Below are 19,388 nucleotides of genomic sequence, written 5' to 3' on the forward strand. Positions count from 1 at the left end.
GATTTGGCGGTGCCCTGTATCCTTGCATTCGTCCACGTGTCATTTCCTGTCCCCTAACATTCCAATACTCATGAAAGCGTGAGATGGCAACACTTAACGTCAAGGGTGCCAAGTGGGGTTAGTCTCGTAGAATAAGCACATAATCACACAAATTGATGCATTTTAGGGTTAGGATGCAAACTAACATAAATGCAGTATTTCACCTTAGAATTAGCATAAGTTCATGATGTTTTTGATGAATTAATATCTAAATCTGACACTGTTATACATGTATGCAAGGACAAATTCATCCTTATCAAGGAGCGGGAGAGCAGGAGAGTGATAATTCAGATTTTGGGGTAATTAGTGATGAGTTAACTTCACTAATTAGTGTCGTTGGTTTATCCGAATTAAAACAACAAAAAATTATAATAACCTTACTAGCGTAGGGAGAGTAAGGGTCGATCCACAGGGAGCAAGGGTTTTTTTCTTAGGAATTTGTGCTTTAGTTATGTATTTTTTAATAATTTTAGAGGTAGGTTTACTACATATGAAGATAAATAACTAATTAAATAAAAATATATAACAAAGAAAAATAAAATATTATTATAATATTATAATAATATTAATAGGCAGAAAATAATTTTTTTTATATTTTTTAGGAGTATTTGAAAGCTAAAACAAAATAGGAAATGAAACAGTTTGGCGCTCTGGACTTAGTCAAAATTTGGCTAAGTCCGGATGCCAAATGGGGAAGGTGCCTTGGTGGAGGAGAGAGAAAAAATGGACTGTACTAAAATCACTCTAGAATGAGTTCGAGAATGAATTTTAGAGCGTGGTTGGATGCACTGGAACCGTCTGGATATTGGCTAGCTAATCTAACCAAAAGACAAAAGACGAACAGAAAAGAATGAAAAAGAAGAAATAAGAAGGTAACCTCTTTGTCACACCCGCTAAGGTCCAAGGGACTTCTTCTTCTCCTTTCCACCAGCTTCTTCAGCCCTGGATGCTTCCTGCTCAGCCTGGCACTCACTGAGGTGAATGGATCTATGACTCAATTGCACTTAGGCCACCAAACATTACTTTGGATTGAATCACAAGATGAATTTTACAATAGGGTGAAGGGGTTTATATAGGGAGAGAGAGCAAAGGAGAGCCATTGGATTTTTAATACAATGGATGGCCAGATCTTATTTTCAGGGTCATGATCCACGTCCATTATGGTCCTCCAATCAGCATTGAGACCTTTGAAATACCCCCTTGACGTTCAAGGCTTCTTTCCTTAATTAGCATTAAAGGTGCTATCTTTAAGTCTCCACCCTTGGATGTTTTGTGGATTGAATGGCTGGATCTTCTTCTCTGGCTTGGATCCACGTCCAAGGTTGTCCTCCAATCATCATTTAAGCCCCTGAAATATTCATAAGTAATCATGACTGGACCTTCCCCTTGCCCTCCTTTCTTTGGCCCAACATGCCTCTCATAGTGGGCTTAGTGGAACTTCCTTAGTGGGCCTTTAGACTAGAGCCAACTGTCTTGCTTTGGGCCTTCTTTCTTGGCTCAGGGTTGTGGCTGAGCCTGCTCCTCTGGTCCAAATAGCTTCCTCTTCATTTAATTATCCCCTTTATTCATGAAAGTTTCACCTAATTCCTGCATCTTCCACATAAACTAAGAAGAGAGTGAGATTCATTCCACTTAACTCATTGAGTTAAGTGGGGTTAGTCCCACAAATGATAATAATTAACTCCAAATTAGAAAAAGGTGATTTTGTTTCATGATGTTTCACAACTTAACATAAATGTTGATAATATATCCAGATAAAGATAAATAAGTACATAAGTTAGCTGAAATTGCACATATATATTACTATCATTTTGGATTTACCAGAGAGGGGGCGAGAGTGAGAGGGAGAGAGGAGGAGATTGAGAGTGGGGGAGATGGAGAGGAGATGAAGGAGGGAACAAGATGGAGATCGAGAGATGATGGAGGACCATCTTGGAGACGACACAACGGGACGTCACCAGCCACGCCAAGCAGCTCGTGTCCGCGCGCTCGCGCCCGCGTACGCCGCGCTCCGCGCCCGCGTATCCGCGCCGAGCAATGTTGTATTTCTGGATTGTATGGATTGGGCCAATGTTGGGCCCCGTCCTTTGTCTTTCCTTTCTTAGTTTTATTTGTATTTCAAATTTGTAAGGAGAGGCCGAACCACGTCTCGCGACGGTTCGTCCTCTCCCCACGTTCACTTGGCACCCACCCTCACTATATAAGGGGATGGCATGCCCAAGGAACTCTTTGGAGTCATTTGTTGAAGAATTTTCAAGCTTGTGTCTCCCCTACCGTAGGACGTAGCGTAGGAGGCTTGGTTAGCCTCACCCACGTCGAGATTACTCCCTGGCGTAGAGCCCACGTTCTCTCGTCGAGATCACTCCGAGAAAACGTGTTCAAGCGCGCCGTCGAGATCACTCCTGTGCGAGGAAATATTTTCAAGAAGTCGTCGCTGTCAAGAGCTGGAGAGGCCTTCGTCGAGATCACTCCGGAGGTCTCTGGAGGCTCAAGATCGACGCCGACACGCCGCCGACCTGGGATACCCCGCTCCGCCAAGGAAGCTCTCCCAGATCTGTCAAGAACCCTCCATCCTTGGGAGGTTCTTGGCAGTTACAGGCCAAGAATTCCCTTCTTGGCCCTTCCTCACCCCATCGCCTATCCTTCCGCCTCCACCACATCATCAATTCCCCTTCCCCCCCTGTTCTACCACCCCTACGCCGCCCTCACCCTGCCCACTTCTCCCGCTGACCCTCTCGACCCTCCCTGCCGTCCACGCCCTTCCCCTCTCCACTCCGTTATCGCCTGCCCTTTCCCACAACCCTCGTTCTCACTTCCCTTCTTGATCCCACGAATCCGTCCTCTTCAGCCGATACCACCTGCAACCCGAACAAAGCCCCCGACCTTCATCGCCCGGCGCTGACCATTGTTTCGGCGCCCGCCTGCACCATCTCGCCCCGCCTTGGAGCGCCCCGCTGTTGCACCTCCACGCCGAGCACTCGTGTCCGCACGCTCACGCCCGCGTACGCCGCGCTCCGCAGCCGCGTATCCGCGCCAAATAACCGTACCCGCGCGCTCACGCTCGCGCACGCCCGCACCGTGTGGCCCGATCGCTCATCCAATCACGCCCGCACGAGTGTCACACGTACCCGCGTCCCTGCGCCGCGCCACTTAACCCTCGACTGAGCGCCCTGTCCGTCTCGCTCGCCGTGTGCAGCCCACGCCGGCACGTCGTCATTCGAGCGCCCTACTGGTCACTCCCGATCCGCGCCATCCGTACTCGATCGAGGCATCTACGACGACTTGGGAAGCAAATCATCACGTCGTGGACTAGTGACGTCAAAGGTGTTGGATGTGGAGAATGGACTGGTATTCTGCCAGTCCCATGTGGGAAGGTTTTGTCCCACATGGAAGAAAAAGAAAGTTGATCTCCTCCTTGGGCTATAAAAGGAGGAGGTACCCCATGTGGGTAAATATGCTTTTTGCTGTTTGCTTTTGCATGGTTGACTTGTGGTATCTCCGTTGTTGAGATTGTAACCACTGAAGTCTGAATATATTTGTTCAACGTTTTTGCTTCTTCACATCTTGGATTAATTCCGTGACAGATAGAGAAGTCTGATTGGGCTTACCAAATCCGGGTATTAGACTATCTTTTTCTTCTCTCTACAACTGGTATCAGAGCCCAGGTTCTGAATTTCCTGATTTGGAAAATTCTGGTTGAAAGCAAGAGTGGGAGCAATGGCTGTTGAACAAGGAAAGGTTCGAATTGAAAAGTTCGATGGTACCGATTTCGGGTACTGGAAGATGCAAGTAGAAGACTATTTGTATCAAAAAAATCTTTATTTGCCACTGGCTGAAAAGAAGCCAGAAACAATGTCTGAAGGTGATTGGGCCCTGCTGGACAGAAAAGCCATGGGTTTTATTCGGTTGACGTTGGCAAAGAATGTGGCATTTAATGTAAAGAATGTCAAGAGTACATCAGAAATCATGAAGACTCTGTCCGACACCTACGAGAAACCGTCCGCGTCCAACAAGGTACACCTTATGCGCCGCCTATTTAATTTGAAGATGGTTGATGGAGCGAGAGTAGCGGATCACGTTAATGAGTTCAACGTGATCATCAGCCAATTATCGTCTGTTGATATTCTGTTTGATGATGAGGTGATGGCTTTGATCCTGCTATCTTCACTGCCTGAAAGCTGGAATGCTACCGTGACGGCCGTTAGCAGTTCTTCCGGAAACCAGAAGATGAAGCTTGAAGATATCCGAGGAATGATCCTCAATGAGGATATTCAGAGAAAATATTCAGCTGGTCCATCAAGTTCTGCCCTCATCACAGAGAGCAGGGGAAGATCTCGAGAACGAGGCCACGGAGGTGGAAAGGAGAAGTCAAAAGGAAGGAGTAAGTCAAGACCAAGAGCGGATAAGTGTTGGCATTGCGGGAAGACGGGGCATCTGAAGAAAGATTGCAGGCTCAGGAAGGGTGATGATGGACAGAAGAATGAAGATCATTCAGTAAATGCTGCTGCTGCTGAGGTACAAGATGCTCTAGCAATGAGCGAGGATGTTCCAGATGAATGTTGGTATTTGGACTCCGGGGCGTCGTATCACTACACTCCTCATCGAGAGTGGATTAGTGACTTTATTGCCAGAGATTTGGGCAAGGTTTATCTTGCGAATGATGGTCCGATGCACTGTCATGGACCAGGAGATATGCATATCAAGACTGCTGGAAATATGATGTTCAAGCTATCCGGTGTGAGGTATGTTCCTGGCCTTAAGAGAAATCTGATCTCTGTGGGACAGCTTGATGATGCAGGATATGGGATACACTTCAAGGATGCCTCTTGGAAGATCACCAAGGGGGCAATGATTATGATGAAAGGCTTGAAGTGTGGTACTCTATACGAGACGACTTTGAGCAGGGATTGCATAGCTCTCGTTGGGATAGAGGATGATACCATGACTTGGCATAGAAGGCTAGGTCACATGAGTGAAAAGGGAATGAAGATCATGCTGGACAGAGGCATGTTGCAGGGGTTGAAATCACTTGAGATGAGCCACTGTGAAGATTGCATTCTTGCGAAGCAAACAAGAGTCTCTTTCTCCAAGTTGGCAAGGAGGCCGAAGAAGGAGAAGTTAGAGCTGGTTCATAGTGACGTGTGGGGTCCTGCACCCGTCCCTTCACTTGGTGGATCGAGGTATTATGTTACTTTTATTGATGATTCGACTCGAAAGGTGTGGGTTTATTTTCTGAAGAATAAATCTGACGTATTTCTGACCTTCAAGAAGTGGAAGAGTCAGGTTGAGCTCGAGTCCGGCTATAAAGTGAAATGCCTGCGATCAGACAATGGCGGTGAATATGTTAGCCATGAGTTCAAGGAGTTTTGTTCACAACAGGGAATTCGGATGGAGAAGACGATTCCCAATACACCACAGCAAAATGGTGTTGCGGAGAGGATGAACAGAACCTTGAATGAGAGAGCTAGGAGTATGAGACTGCATGCTGGATTGCCGAAGACATTTTGGGCTGATGCAGTGAATACGGCGGCTCACTTGATTAATAGGGGACCTTCTGTGCCTCTTCAATATCGGCTTCCGGAGGAATGTTGGACCGGGAAGAAGGTAGATCTCTCTTATTTGAAAATATTTGGCTGTCTTTGCTATGTTCTTGTTGACCCTGAAAGCAGGGATAAGTTGGACGCAAAATCCAAGAAATGCTACTTCATTGGATATGGTGGAGATGAATTTGGTTATCGACTATGGGACGATGAGAACCGGAAAATCATACGAAGCCAAAATGTGGTGTTCAATGAAGCCGTTGTCTTCAAGGACAAGGACACCATGGAGCAGCAGCAAGATGTTTGCAAAGAGCTTGTGGAGCTTGAAGAGATTTCTGAAGAAGATCTACGAAATGGGGTTGCGCAGAACCCTGAGAACGTCGAAGAAGAGGCGGAAGAGGTGGAAGTAAGCACTCCTATTGTTGAGTTACGGAGGTCTACACGACTCCGACGACCTACGGCGAGGTACTCTCCATCCTTGAGTTATATCCTGTTAACAGATGGAGGAGAGCCGGAATCATATGCGGAGGCAATGCATATGGATGATTCGGTAAAGTGGGAGTTGGCGATGCAAGAGGAGATGGATTCTTTGCACAAGAACCAGACTTGGGAGCTAACTACTCTACCGAAGGGAAAGAAGGCGCTTCACAACAAATGGGTGTATCGCAAGAAGGAAGAGGCCGATGGCAGCGAGAGACACAAGGCAAGAGTTGTTGTGAAGGGATTTCAACAGCGTGAGGGTGTTGATTATAAGGAAATCTTCTCACCTGTTGTGAAGCTCACTACGGTGAGGTTGGTGCTTAGCATTGTTGCTGCGGAAGATCTTCACTTGGAACAACTTGATGTGAAGACGGCTTTTCTTCACGGTGAGCTGGAGGAAGAAATCTATATGGTTCAGCCGGAGGGTTTCATTTGTGCTGGGAAAGAAAACCTTGTCTGCAAGTTGAAGAAAAGCTTGTATGGGTTGAAGCAAGCGCCAAGGCAATGGTATAAGCGTTTCGATGCATACATGATCGAGATCGGTTTTGTGCGGTCTGATATGGACCATTGTTGCTACTTGAAGAAATTCAGTGGGAGTTATATTATCTTACTGCTTTATGTAGATGATATGTTGATTGCAGGCGCTAGCATGAAAGAGATCATGAAGCTCAAGAAGTTGTTGGCAAAGGAATTCGCCATGAAAGACTTGGGAGCGGCGAATCAGATTCTCGGGATGAGGATCGAGAGGGACAGACAAGCAGGTACTCTCTAACTGTCCCAAAAACAGTATATAGAGAAGGTGCTTTGCAAGTTCAATATGCAGAATGCAAAGCCTGTGAAGACTCCGTTGGCGGCTCACTTTAAACTTACACGTGAGCAATCTCCAAAGATAGTGGAGGAGCAGAAAAATATTGAAACTGTCCCATATGCATCTGCTGTTGGGAGTCTCATGTATGCGATGGTGGGAACACGACCGGATATAGCCCAAGCAGTGGGAGTTGTGAGTCGGTTCATGGCAAATCCAGGGAGAAAACATTGGGAAGCTGTGCAGTGGATTCTCCGATATTTGAGGGGAACCTCAGGTATGTCTCTTTGTTTTAAGAGAGGTGATCTGAATCTTCAGGGCTTTGTAGATTCAGACTTCGGAGGTGACATTGATACCAGTAGAAGCACAACTGGATATGTTTACACCTTCGGTGAAACGGCGTTGAGTTGGGTCTCACAACTACAAGATGTTGTTGCTCTGTCTACTGCCGAGGCGGAATATATGGCTATCACAGAGGCTAGCAAGGAGATGATTTGGCTGAAAAATTTACTTGCTGAGTTGGGGAGGAATGGTGTGGATTATAAACTGTTCACAGACAGCCAAAGTGCTATTCATTTAGCGAAGAACCCGGTGTTTCACTCCAAGACGAAGCACATCCAGCGGAAGTACCACTTCATTTGAAGCTTGTTGGAGGAAGGGGAGTTGAAACTCGAGAAGATTTCCGGAGCAGAAAATCCTGCTGATATGCTGACCAAGACGGTTGCAGTGGACAAGCTGGCGTTGTGTGCAAGCACCATTGGTCTGCAGGGCTAGCTGCTGATGATGTTTTTTTTAAGAACTTTTATTTTCTTTTCTTGTTTGCATCCATTCTCCAAGTGGAAGATTGTTGGATGTGGAGAATGGACTGGTATTCTGCCAGTCCCATGTGGGAAGGTTTTGTCCCACATGGAAGAAAAAGAAAGTTGATCTCCTCCTTGGGCTATAAAAGGAGGAGGTACCCCATGTGGGTAAATATGCTTTTTGCTGTTTGCTTTTGCATGGTTGACTTGTGGTATCTCCGTTGTTGAGATTGTAACCACTGAAGTCTGAATATATTTGTTCAACGTTTTTGCTTCTTCACATCTTGGATTAATTCCGTGACAGATAGAGAAGTCTGATTGGGCTTACCAAATCCGGGTATTAGACTTTCTTTTTCTTCTCTCTACAAGAGGTACCTTCTCGTCTCTCCTCCAACCGTTCCAGTATTATTACGTTCTACAGTCTCGTCGCCCACTATCGCCTCCTTTGCCCGTCTATTCAAAACTGCACAGATAGGTTAGCCACCGTCGTCGAGAGTAGGAGTTCTTGAGGTTGACGGGAAGTTATCTGATTTAGACGTCGGATATTTATGAGCCGTAACACGCTCCTCACTAGCTAGACGTCGAGTTGGACTCACGGGTCATTGGGAGTTTGATCCTAGGATCACTCTCTCCTCATTGATCAGCGTGAACTTACACTCTCATTCGTCGGCGTCCTTACTGCTCATTCACCATTTTTTACATTCGGCGATTTACCTTTCACTAATTCATTCATCATATCCTTGTGGCGTAATACAAGCCGATCGATCCCGGCCGACGTCGTATTACATCAAGAGAGAACAATATGGAGAGAGGGAGAGAACGAGATGGAGATTGGGAGAGAACAATATGGAGAGAGGGATGTTAAAGCATTGTCATGCAATGACATCAGGCCACGTCAGCCTTTCGGAAGCGGCTGACTCTTGTCCTCATGACACGAACCAATGTGTGTCATCGTCGTACCGTAAGAGAGCCATCGATGCCTCTCCTCAAAACACGAGCCAATGCCTGCAGCCGCAGAACACGTCAAGTCGTAGGTGTTCACCATGCGTCCAGTCATGATGAAGTATAGGCTGTTGCATGTCCATATAAATATTAGGATTTCGTCATGATACTCCTTATCCTCGTATATAAGGATGAATAGACACGAGCTTTTGATATTCATGAGATTTTATTGTCTCGTCCCAATCTCGTCTAATTTTTATTCTTAACTCTCAGACGACTCTTCCTTTTCTAACAAGGGAGAGATGAGATGGAGATCAGGAGAGAACAATATCTAGAGAGGGAGAGAACAAGATGGAGAGAGGGAGAGAGCAAGAGCAGGGGAGAGAGCAAGAGATAAAGGTTGAGAGTGAAAGCAGATTAGAGAGAAATAGAGAGAGAGAGGGAGTGAGAGTGTGAGCGAGCAAAAGAGAGTGGAAGAGAACGAGCAGAAAAAAGGGTGAGGGAGAGAATGTGAGTGAGAAGGGGGGAGAGAGAACGAGCAAGTGATAAAGGTTGAGAGTGAAAGCGGATTAGAGGGAAATAGAGAGAGAGAGAGGGAGTGAGAGTGTGAGCGAGCAAAAGAGAGTGGAAGAGAATGAGCAGAAAAAAGGGTGAGGGAAAGAATGTGAGTGAGAGGGGGGGAGAGAGAACGAGCAAGAGAAAGGGAGAGAGGACAAGAGAGAGAGAGACATAGAGACAATGAGTGGGAGAGAGGTGAGGGAAAGAGAGAGAGGGAATGAGAAAGAAAGGGGGAGAGAGAATGAGGAAGAGAGGGAGAGAGGGAACAAAAGGGGAGAGAGAGAGAGAGAGGGAGAGAGAAAATGAGAGGGAAAGAGGAATAGAGTGAGAGAGGGTGAGGGAGAGGAAGAGATGGAGAGCAGGAGGGTGAGAGAGAGAGAGCGGGAGAGCAGGAGAGAAGGAGACAGATCAGAGGGAGCGGGAGTGGTCCAGAGGGAGAAGGATGGTCTTCGGTCCAGTTTGACGTGCAAACTGGACCTAGACCAAAAGGTTCATGCAGATCGACGGTTTGGTTCAGTCCAATCTGGCCAAACTTTGGTCAGATCGTATCCTTCCCTACATTGTGCCACTTGTACACGTGACGGGAATGTGTACACTTGGCACTGATATGTCCATCACATATGGGGTTTTTTTATAGAAACGTGTTGACGCGGCATGATGGACACATTGCCATGTCACATATTCCTTTATTTAATATTATTATTTTAAGTATATTGTTATTTCTTATCCTTTTCCTAAAGTGACATGCGATGCAACACAAGCTGTCAATTAAGGATGACATGAAATAATCATGGCCATGTATCGCCTTTAGTTCTAAAGTAAAGTCAAAACCCTAAAAACAATGTAGTGGCGCTAACAAGGATGAGGGGAGAGAAATATTTAATTTAAATCAACGAGTACGAATCATCCAATTTCAAGGTTTGATATCTGACAATCTGGAAGGCTGATCAAACTGAAATTTTGAGGACAGTTTTTGTGTATTCTCTATATCCAGCCATATGGTCGTATCTATACCAGATCTTTGTAAAAAGGACCTTTCAACTTACTTCCTCGTGGAGATAAGAATTGAAAGAGAGTGAAGTTTTTCAAGGTCCATCAAGTTTTTCTTGGTGTCATGAGTAGTTGAAAAAGGTCAGCAGAGAATGAAAGGCTGATCTGCATTAAGAAATTTCCCTGATCCTAGGACAACATTGGGATCTAAGGTTAATATTTTTTCTTACATTGATGTATCTCAATCACATCCATTAGATAGATGCATAACCATTTCATCATTTCCAGATCAATCTACTATCATCCAATATCATCGTATAGCTCACACTACCTCAACCACACTCCCTCTTATAGTCTCATCTAAAATATTAAACCCTAAATCATCCTCTTGATCACCTTCTCATTCATATCACCTTCACTGATTCATATCTTACATTTTTACATACTTTATTTATTATCTTGTAACTTTGACTTACATCTTTGCTGTTATTTTTCTTCATCTCATCTTATTTGTAGTCATCATCATCATCTCTCATCTATGTTATCATGATCTAGTCACCTTAGTATCATATTGTTCTGGGTCTCCTGACTTGCTACAGGTCATCCTGACACAGTGGTGATTCTCCTGCCACCTTGTTTCAAGCAAGTTTTTGGATCATCCAGCATGGACCCATCAAGTGCTTGTGTATTTGCATCTGTCATCTTGTTCAAAACCAATCTTCTAGGTCTTCTGAATTTGTGCCCATCAGTTGTTTGAGTATTTGCATCTGGGTCTCTTGATCTTGTAGAAGGCTGGAAACAGGTTCGATGCAATCAGTAATGGCAAAGAACAAGGAAGAATCTGGAGTTTCCACGCTGGGTGAATCTAGTGGAGAGCATGGTGGAAGCACAGTTGTAATTCTAGATATTCAGGTCAAGTTTGATGGGCTGAACATGTTTGAATAGAGAAAAATGGTAGAGTTAACTTTTGAAGGTCGAAGATTAGGAGATCACTTAACGGATGAGCAAAATTGGATTTATATCGATAAAAGACATTGAAAGCAAATGAGGCCCTAATCCGACAGTGGATATTGGGCACAATGATCCCTGATATTAGGAGGGATTTCTCATATGTTGATACTGTGAAGGAGAGTTGGGATGAGGATCACAAGTATAGTGCAAAACAAAATCAGTTGTGGCGCATATATGAGTTGAATATGAAGGTTGCCCAAGTCAGACATGTCAGTTGTGAATATGATAGTGTTGTGGCTTATGCATGTCAGTTGAAGCGCATATGGAGGGAGATGGATTATCTATGGTCATGTTAGCAAGGGGAAAAGGAGTACATACTCAAGTAGAGACTAATTATATTTCTCAGGGGCCTTCACCCCAAATATGAGAATCTTAGAAGCCAGCTTCTCCATAGGGAGAAGATGAAACTACTCTAGAAGAAGCCATAGGAAAATTGATGGAAGAGAAAGACTGTTTTAAGATGGTGCCATAAGTACCTATAAAAAATTCCGTTGCGTTGGTGACAATAAAGAAGTGAGATACGGTCTTCTCACGGAGAAAACTGGTCAAATAAGCCCAATTCAGGAGGAACTCAAGCTCCAAGAGATGATCCAAGGGAAGCCTTGTGGTGTGCCTACTGTAAGAAAAGAAGATGTTGGGTTTTGTGCCTTGGTTTATCCATGGAAAACACAATTCCATGTATGCAGAAGTGTGTTGATCGATTCATAATCGATCTTTAAAATCAAACAGTGGTTGTACCTTTCAGGAAACTTGTTCCACCCTTGAATTTGCTGCTCCGAGATCGTTCTGAAGCCGTTCGTGCATCTTAGCTGATAACATACATTTTTAGTACCTTATATGATCATATTTACATGTTTATCTGCATTATATTACTCATATTTGCATCCCATCAATCTTTAAATGATTAAATTTATTTTTAGAAGGAATTTCTGAATTTTATGAATTTTTTTAGATATAATATGATTTTTCTGGAATTGTTGACATTAAATTTGGGAAGATATGATTTTTATGAGTCAAAATATATATTTATATGTATTTTTTGGACTTTTAATTTATTTATTATAAAATTTTAAAGCATTTTTAGTTTTTTTAGCACTGCCACGTGTTGCCGTTTGATACCTCGAATGACGACGAATCAGAGCATTCTATTATTATTGGCACCAGCCAATCATTAGCTGAGTTAATGATTGGCATCATTCAATCATTAACTAGGCAATCATCGCTTCACAATTCATGAAGCAATGATTGCTATATTATCGCACATGTTTTTTATTGCTCTGTTGGCATAGGGGGACATGGTGCATCCACGTCTGCCCATTTAAGACTAAAGAAACAAAAAAAGAAAAAAAAAAAAAGAAGGAAGTCCGTGCTGACGCATGGCCACATCAGCCGCGAATCTTCTTCCTTTTTTCTTTGTTTTTCTTTTATTTTTTTGTCATTTTCTTCCTCCTAGGAGCGTGTGGTGCAAAAAATGAGAAGTGTGTGCCGAAGACAAAGTTTCACAGAATTCGGAGCGCTTTGACCTCTCAACGTGCACGGAAACCGACGACGATGATGAGGAGAGAGAAAATTTTGAAGGGCTAGGATTTCTTCAACTTCAAACGGCCATAACTTTTGATCTACAACTCCAGTTTAGCTGAAATTTTTAGAGTTGCTTCATCTCCCCCCCCCCTCTTTACATTCATACTCTGATGTATAAAGAGAGGCCTGGGTCATTATGAAATTCATCTTGAACTTGCTTCCTACTTGTGTTGGTTGATTGAAAGATTGTGAGTTTTGAGATCCATCAAGAGTGTTCTTGGTGTCCTGGGTGTGTGGGATGAAGCATTCGAGAAGAGTGAGAGCTTACTGGCACTTGTAAATCACTGTGATCCTTGCAGAGCGTAAGGACCTACAGTAAGTATCTTTGCCTTATGTAGTCTCTTTCTTGACGTTGTAGTTAACGTAATTAGGATTTATCATTGTTCTTGCTGATGGCGCACACCATCGGAGATCGTCGACGACGTCGTCTGCGCTGCCCGCCACCGTCGTCGAAGATTGGGTGATGAATGCTCAATTATCTTTTATCATTTTCTCATTTTATTTCGTGTTTTATGTTTTCCCCATCGTATTGACGTGTTTTCGTCGCACTGTGTCGCGTCCCGTGTTTGTCATTTTATCGTCATGGAAAAGGCCATCCTTTTCTTTCCCCCCTCCTTTTCCTTATTTTCTTAGGTTTAAATTCCCAATTTATAAGGGCCCCCTTAATGGACCCAATTCCTTTGTTTTTGTTGCCCACTTAAGGGCCCATCCTTCCCCTATATAAGGGAAGAGAGGGCGCCCTAAGAAAGACAGACCAGGAATTTTTCAAGTAATTTTTTTATCAGGTTCTTGGTCTCTCTTCCTCGTTCAAGAGAAGAACACAAGGGGGGAAGAGGAAAAGTCAACAAAGCGGAAGAGAAGAAGGAAAGAAAGGGAAAATAGGGGAGGTGAGAAGGACACAAAGGGGGAGGGCATCTCCTCCTCGACTTGTGCACGCCTTCCCCCCTTCCACGAATCTTCTTATAGATATCAATGACACCCGATCACCGCCGGAATCGTGCTGCTGCCGTTCACAAATTTCAACCACGGACACGCTCCGCGTTTGATTTCCCAGCGGAAACGTCCATGAACTCGGATTGGAACCTAGCAATCTGGTGAATCTAGGTCAGGAGCTTAACTTGGGGCCCTCCCCATTTTGAGCGCCGATCCCCGTCGTCGTCAGGCTCTCGGCAAGCCAAAATTGGCTACCGATCCTTGAAGTAGGATCCGCCGCCTACAGCCTCCAATCCCCCTGCTTGACTCTCCTGTGGCAGCTTGGGGGGTGGGGGGTGGGAATGGCATTGACGATGGATTGACCAAAGCGGGAAATAAACCCCGAGGCCTGTTGAAGTGCTCCCTTCTGAACGGGTCACGATGGTAGACCAGACGGGAACCGATGAGAGGGGGACTTGGACGTGGGATTCCCACTGCTCGACCCATTGACTAGAGCGGAAATTGCTTCAGAACGTGCATGCGGCGACTGCGACTCCACCCAAGGTCGTCGCGTGCCTACCCCGCTCCTATCCGGACATCGGCCCCAGCTTGTCTACCCCAAGTCTGTCCTCCAGGACAATGAACGCTCGACAAGATCCGGCTTGTGATCCTCCTTCTCCAACCTTTATATTGAGCTCCAGCACCAACATTGCTTGTCGAGCTGCCGTGATCTCTCCGGCGCCTCTTCATCAAACCCTCTCCGATTGCCGATCGTCGACGACTCCCTACACCATGAGCCACGCTTACAAGGTATGTCGTACTCTCCCGTCGCTCGTTTAATTATCGCTTGCAGTAGAGTTTCGTCTTGACAACACCGCGCTCGGGTGAGGTAGGTGAGAGAGGACGAATTGAGAAAACTACGATCAACTGAGTGTCTTACCAGTAGGAACGAGTACGTCCGTTACGTGCGAGCCCTATGGATTGATTCTATTCGGCCATATACGCCTTCGTCGCTTCGATGAGGTTTGAGAGGCCATCGTCGCCATCACCCGGCGACCTCGTCCAAGCTTGGAGCTCGGCGCCTCCCTCGAGTTGGAGCCTGCACGTACGACACGTAGGGCATTTAGAGCATCGTAGTCACATAACCCGTTAGGGTTTCATCCTTCGGACGATGACAATATCGACGTTCGATACCATCATCCCTTATTGGCACCAAACCATTATATTCGGTGTCGATCGAGCGACGTCTTAGACGACGTCCGACATCACTTGCACTCTCATTTTACTCTCTTTTCTTGTCTCTTCATCCTCACCATCGTACCATTCCAAATCCAATCAATATCATCATTCATACCATCGTCCATCATCATGTCCGTCACGTGCACTTACTCTTTTATTTAAGTTAAATTAGCTTATAACTTACGTGTTTTTAATTGATATCACTAGCTCACATCCTCAAATCTTATTTTCGTCGATACTCTCGTTTATCATCACTAGTATAAGAAAGTAATTTCTTAATCATCGTTCCCTGTGGAGACGATCCGTACTCATTACTAACTACGTATTTTTAAGTATGGTTATATATATATATTTATTGAATAATCTCAATCACCAACGACGGATTTTAACCCGAAAATTGAGATTATTACCAGCCTCTAGAAGTATCAACGCGATCACTCGGCGCTTGGACCTCTATGTCTTCTTTTTCAACTCTTCTTGAAAATCTAGAAGATATTCTCACTATGAAGACACTCTCCTTGGATGAGTGGAGAAAGGGAGGGGCTCTCAAATCCGGTTGTCTTGGGTGCTTGAAATGAGAGCCCCTTCCTTATATATATTTTACTTAAAAGTTTTTCTCAAAAACCATAGAAGTAAAATATATCCACCAATGCCCTTATAACCTTATGCATGTGACCCTCTAGGCCCATTTATCTTTCTAGTTAATAACTTTACTGGCCGAATAACAATTATTTTCCAACCTTATTTATTATCTACATCGACATATAGACTAATTAACTAAGGATCGATTTAATCCAATTGGGGTGCCAAGCTACACCTCGTGCTCTAGAAGATACCGAGTTCTGTTGAACTCTCTCATGGAACCTTTATTGTCAGCGGTTACCATATATGCATAATCCATCATCCGCGCAAGACTCTCGAATGACTTAGGGTATGGTTTATCATCAAACCCTAATCTGTCATTTGATTAGTACTGATGTGTAACGGGGATCATTGGAGAACTCCTTCTCCAATACCTGGCCAGGGATTTTCTGCCCTGGCCAGGGATATAGATTGATCCTCACTACCCAGACATATAGATCAATATCCTCACTACCCTGGCCAGGGATTTTCTGTACCATCTTCCTTGAGTCAATGTCCTCTTATACCAAGGGTGGACGATCCCATCCTGACCACTCAATCATCTACGTGAGCTTCTTACAACATCCGAGTTATGACTTGTTTGAAACCCATGATTAGAGGCCCGTAAGTTGTAGTAAAAATGTAGTCATTCATTCACGAGATGTCCTTGGTGTCTCAGGTCAGTTGATCACTGATACAACGACATGAATCAACCTGATTGATGTTTAGGTATAATACCATTCAAGGATTCATATGTATCAATTCAGTGACTCTTTCTCCAAAGAGCACCCACTATCTATCCTTAGTGTCGCCACACTAATAGCCACAAGATCAGCTATACTTATCATATAAGTAGGATCGGTTAGTGATATTCTATCCGGATAGTATGATGTATGTCTCAAACTATCCATCAAATAAGAATATTTAGAATACATGTTTAAAGACTAGTGATGATTGTATTACATTCTCATCATAATTCATAATTTCATTGCATGTATTCATGGATTTCATTATAAATATCACATTAGAATAATAACAAACATAATATTTTATTCAATGAACTTAAATAAACGTGGCGGTGTGATTGGATTGATGACCACATAATATCCATCAGATGACACACAAAGGAGACATGTTGGAAGTTGGCTTATAAAAACCAGCAGCAACCAAAGAGAACTATTGTAGCTATCTCCTAGTGTAAGCCTCCAAAGTATGTGGTATTCCTGCACAAAGGCACGCATGCAAATTGTGGGAACATGTCCGCGTATGGGACTCATGATTTGGAGATTGAGTTCCTCAATGCGATGTCACAACACGCACTACAGACGACAATGTCTGACCCTAATCTTTTAGGCCATCGCCCTTAAGGTGGGGATGCTCGTCAGCATTCAAGCGTGGCGGATCAGGGGAGGCCCACGCGTGCGAGGTGCGCAGGCTCCCAAGAGCATGCACGCACACACCAAGCGCCGTGCGCGTATGCAGGATGTGCAGATTGTGCGACATTGTCGAGGCGCTGAGCGCGAAGTCGTGCGGGTGAGCCGCGCGACCTCGTGTGTGCAGGGCACGGGACGTGAGGCATTACGCCGAGACAGTGCATGTGCATGGCACCCCAATGGGTAGCACTATGCATGCATCTCGCAACTTGAGGCACCAAACACGGCAGCGTCCAAGTAGACTGCACGATAGGTGTCAACGCGGGTGCTAATGGTGTGTGTGATCGCTAAGGCTGGGATGGTGTGTGTGATCACCGGCCCATGGGTGCATAGCGCCTAGCCCGGGGGCATGCGTGTAGTGGCGGGGCCAACGGGCGCGCACACGTAGAGTGACGGGCCTCAAGGCACAAGAGCAACACTACCAAGGCGTGATGTGCCTCGTCTCATTACTTAAGGGATAATAGGATTTGGAGTTTAAAATTACATCTACATATCTGAATCCTATTATCCCATATGGAAGAAAATAAAACTTTTGAAGCCTATATATAGATTGAAGTATTATTATAAATAAAAATTTTGGGTGTTGTTTACGTTTAAGATCTAAAGTCATATTCATTGTTGACTTTTTCTCCTGATACCGGATATCGATATATGTATATCGGAACCGATATCCGGATATCGACATATCCAAATACTTTTATCCCATATGGAAGAAAACAAAACTTTTGAAACGCATATATAATAAGAAGTATTACTATATTTAAAAAATTTAGGCGCTGTATACATTTAACGTCTAAATCAATGTTCACTTTGGCTTTTTTCTCTTGATACCAGATATTGATATCTGGATATCAGTTTCGATATCCGGATATCAGATTCCGGTATCCAGTATCCAAGATCCGTCGCGTCCCTAGCCCACTCGATATCTGTCCCGATATCTGTTTTAGATAGGAATATCGATATCCGTTCGATATCCGATATCCAGTATCAGAAACTGCCTTGCCATTTACCGGATATCAGATATCGCTTGTCCGATATCGGATATCAGACGGATATTGGACGGCCGATCACTACTCTATGTTGAAGTGTTTTCTGGTCCATTTGATCAAAAAATTGAGCTAGGCATTCTATTCCAATGAAATATAATTTAATCTAAAATGATTTTTATATATTTGTCAAGGTATACTTATGTTTGATTATGCATTTTTAAAAAGTACAGGTTTTTACAAATATTTTTAGGGATGATCTTATTCTCATGTTTGATAAAACTTTTTGATTTATATATATTTTTCGCAACTGGTTGTAATAGGTCTTCATCGAGAATGATTTCTTGGTTGTGGTGATGCTCAAGGTCCTACGGAAATAATACAATTCTGAGGGATTGTAAGTACAAAATTCTGTAATCCATTTAAAAATATCATGAGGACGTGTCATTAATAACATTTTTCTATGATTTGCATTTTTTATGAAATCCGGAAAAAAATAAAATGGAAAATTGAAAAGACCACCAAGAAAAGCAAAAGTAATTAATAAAAAAGGTAAGTTTGTGCTAATCATATATGTTGAAGCTTTTCGAAGATCTCCGAATTTATATCGGTGATTTTCATTTAAAATTTGCCCTGTTCTTGGATGAATATATTCAAAATAAGCTTTTCGAGTTTCAAAAATCAGAAATTTCTTGATATCGGGAGACATTTTAGATTAGATTAAAGTCTGTTGTTAATTTTGCATAATGGATCGAAGACTAGGCCATTTTTTAACCATTTGAAGATACATTGCTGATCCGTTGCGTTATACGATGGATTTAATAGCCGTATTCAATATTTTCTCTACTTCTAATTTTTTATTTGGCAGCAATGGCAGATTCATTTTCTTGTGCCGTGTTAGCACAATCTTAGATACCCAGGGTCAATGTTGTGACATCATATCACCAAAATACCATGAATTTAGGATTCCCTGACTCAACACAAAGAAAATCTTGGCCTGAAGAGAAAAACCTCCCCACTTCTGAGGATAGATGACCGAAACGTCATCCAAAAATTTCATAGTTATCGCCATTCTTATTCAGTTCAAAAGAGAGATGACAATGACTGGGACTTCTTCCCCAAGATTGACATCGTCATTGTGATCGTCAATCTAGAACTCCTACAGTCTTCTAGAAGAAGTCGCCGATTACACTAACTCAAAAGCAAACTAATGGCACACGTATAGCCACTAAATATGTGGCCCTAACGTGCCTAATGTGTTGACCTTCGTGCCCCTGCCGTCCAAGATTTTTCAAGGTACCAGTTATCGCCACATCTTCAAGCCACTAATTAAAATACTGCATGGAAGTGTCGCCTTTACACGAGACGCCAAACGTTGCGGCCGACGATAGGGGCGGCCAGAGTTGCGGTGGAGTCAACTTCAACTTTTCCTAGATTCATTCATTCAGATA

Source organism: Wolffia australiana, chromosome 3, assembly GCF_029677425.1.
Source record: "Wolffia australiana isolate 7733 chromosome 3, ASM2967742v1".
Lineage (NCBI taxonomy): Eukaryota > Viridiplantae > Streptophyta > Magnoliopsida > Alismatales > Araceae > Wolffia > Wolffia australiana.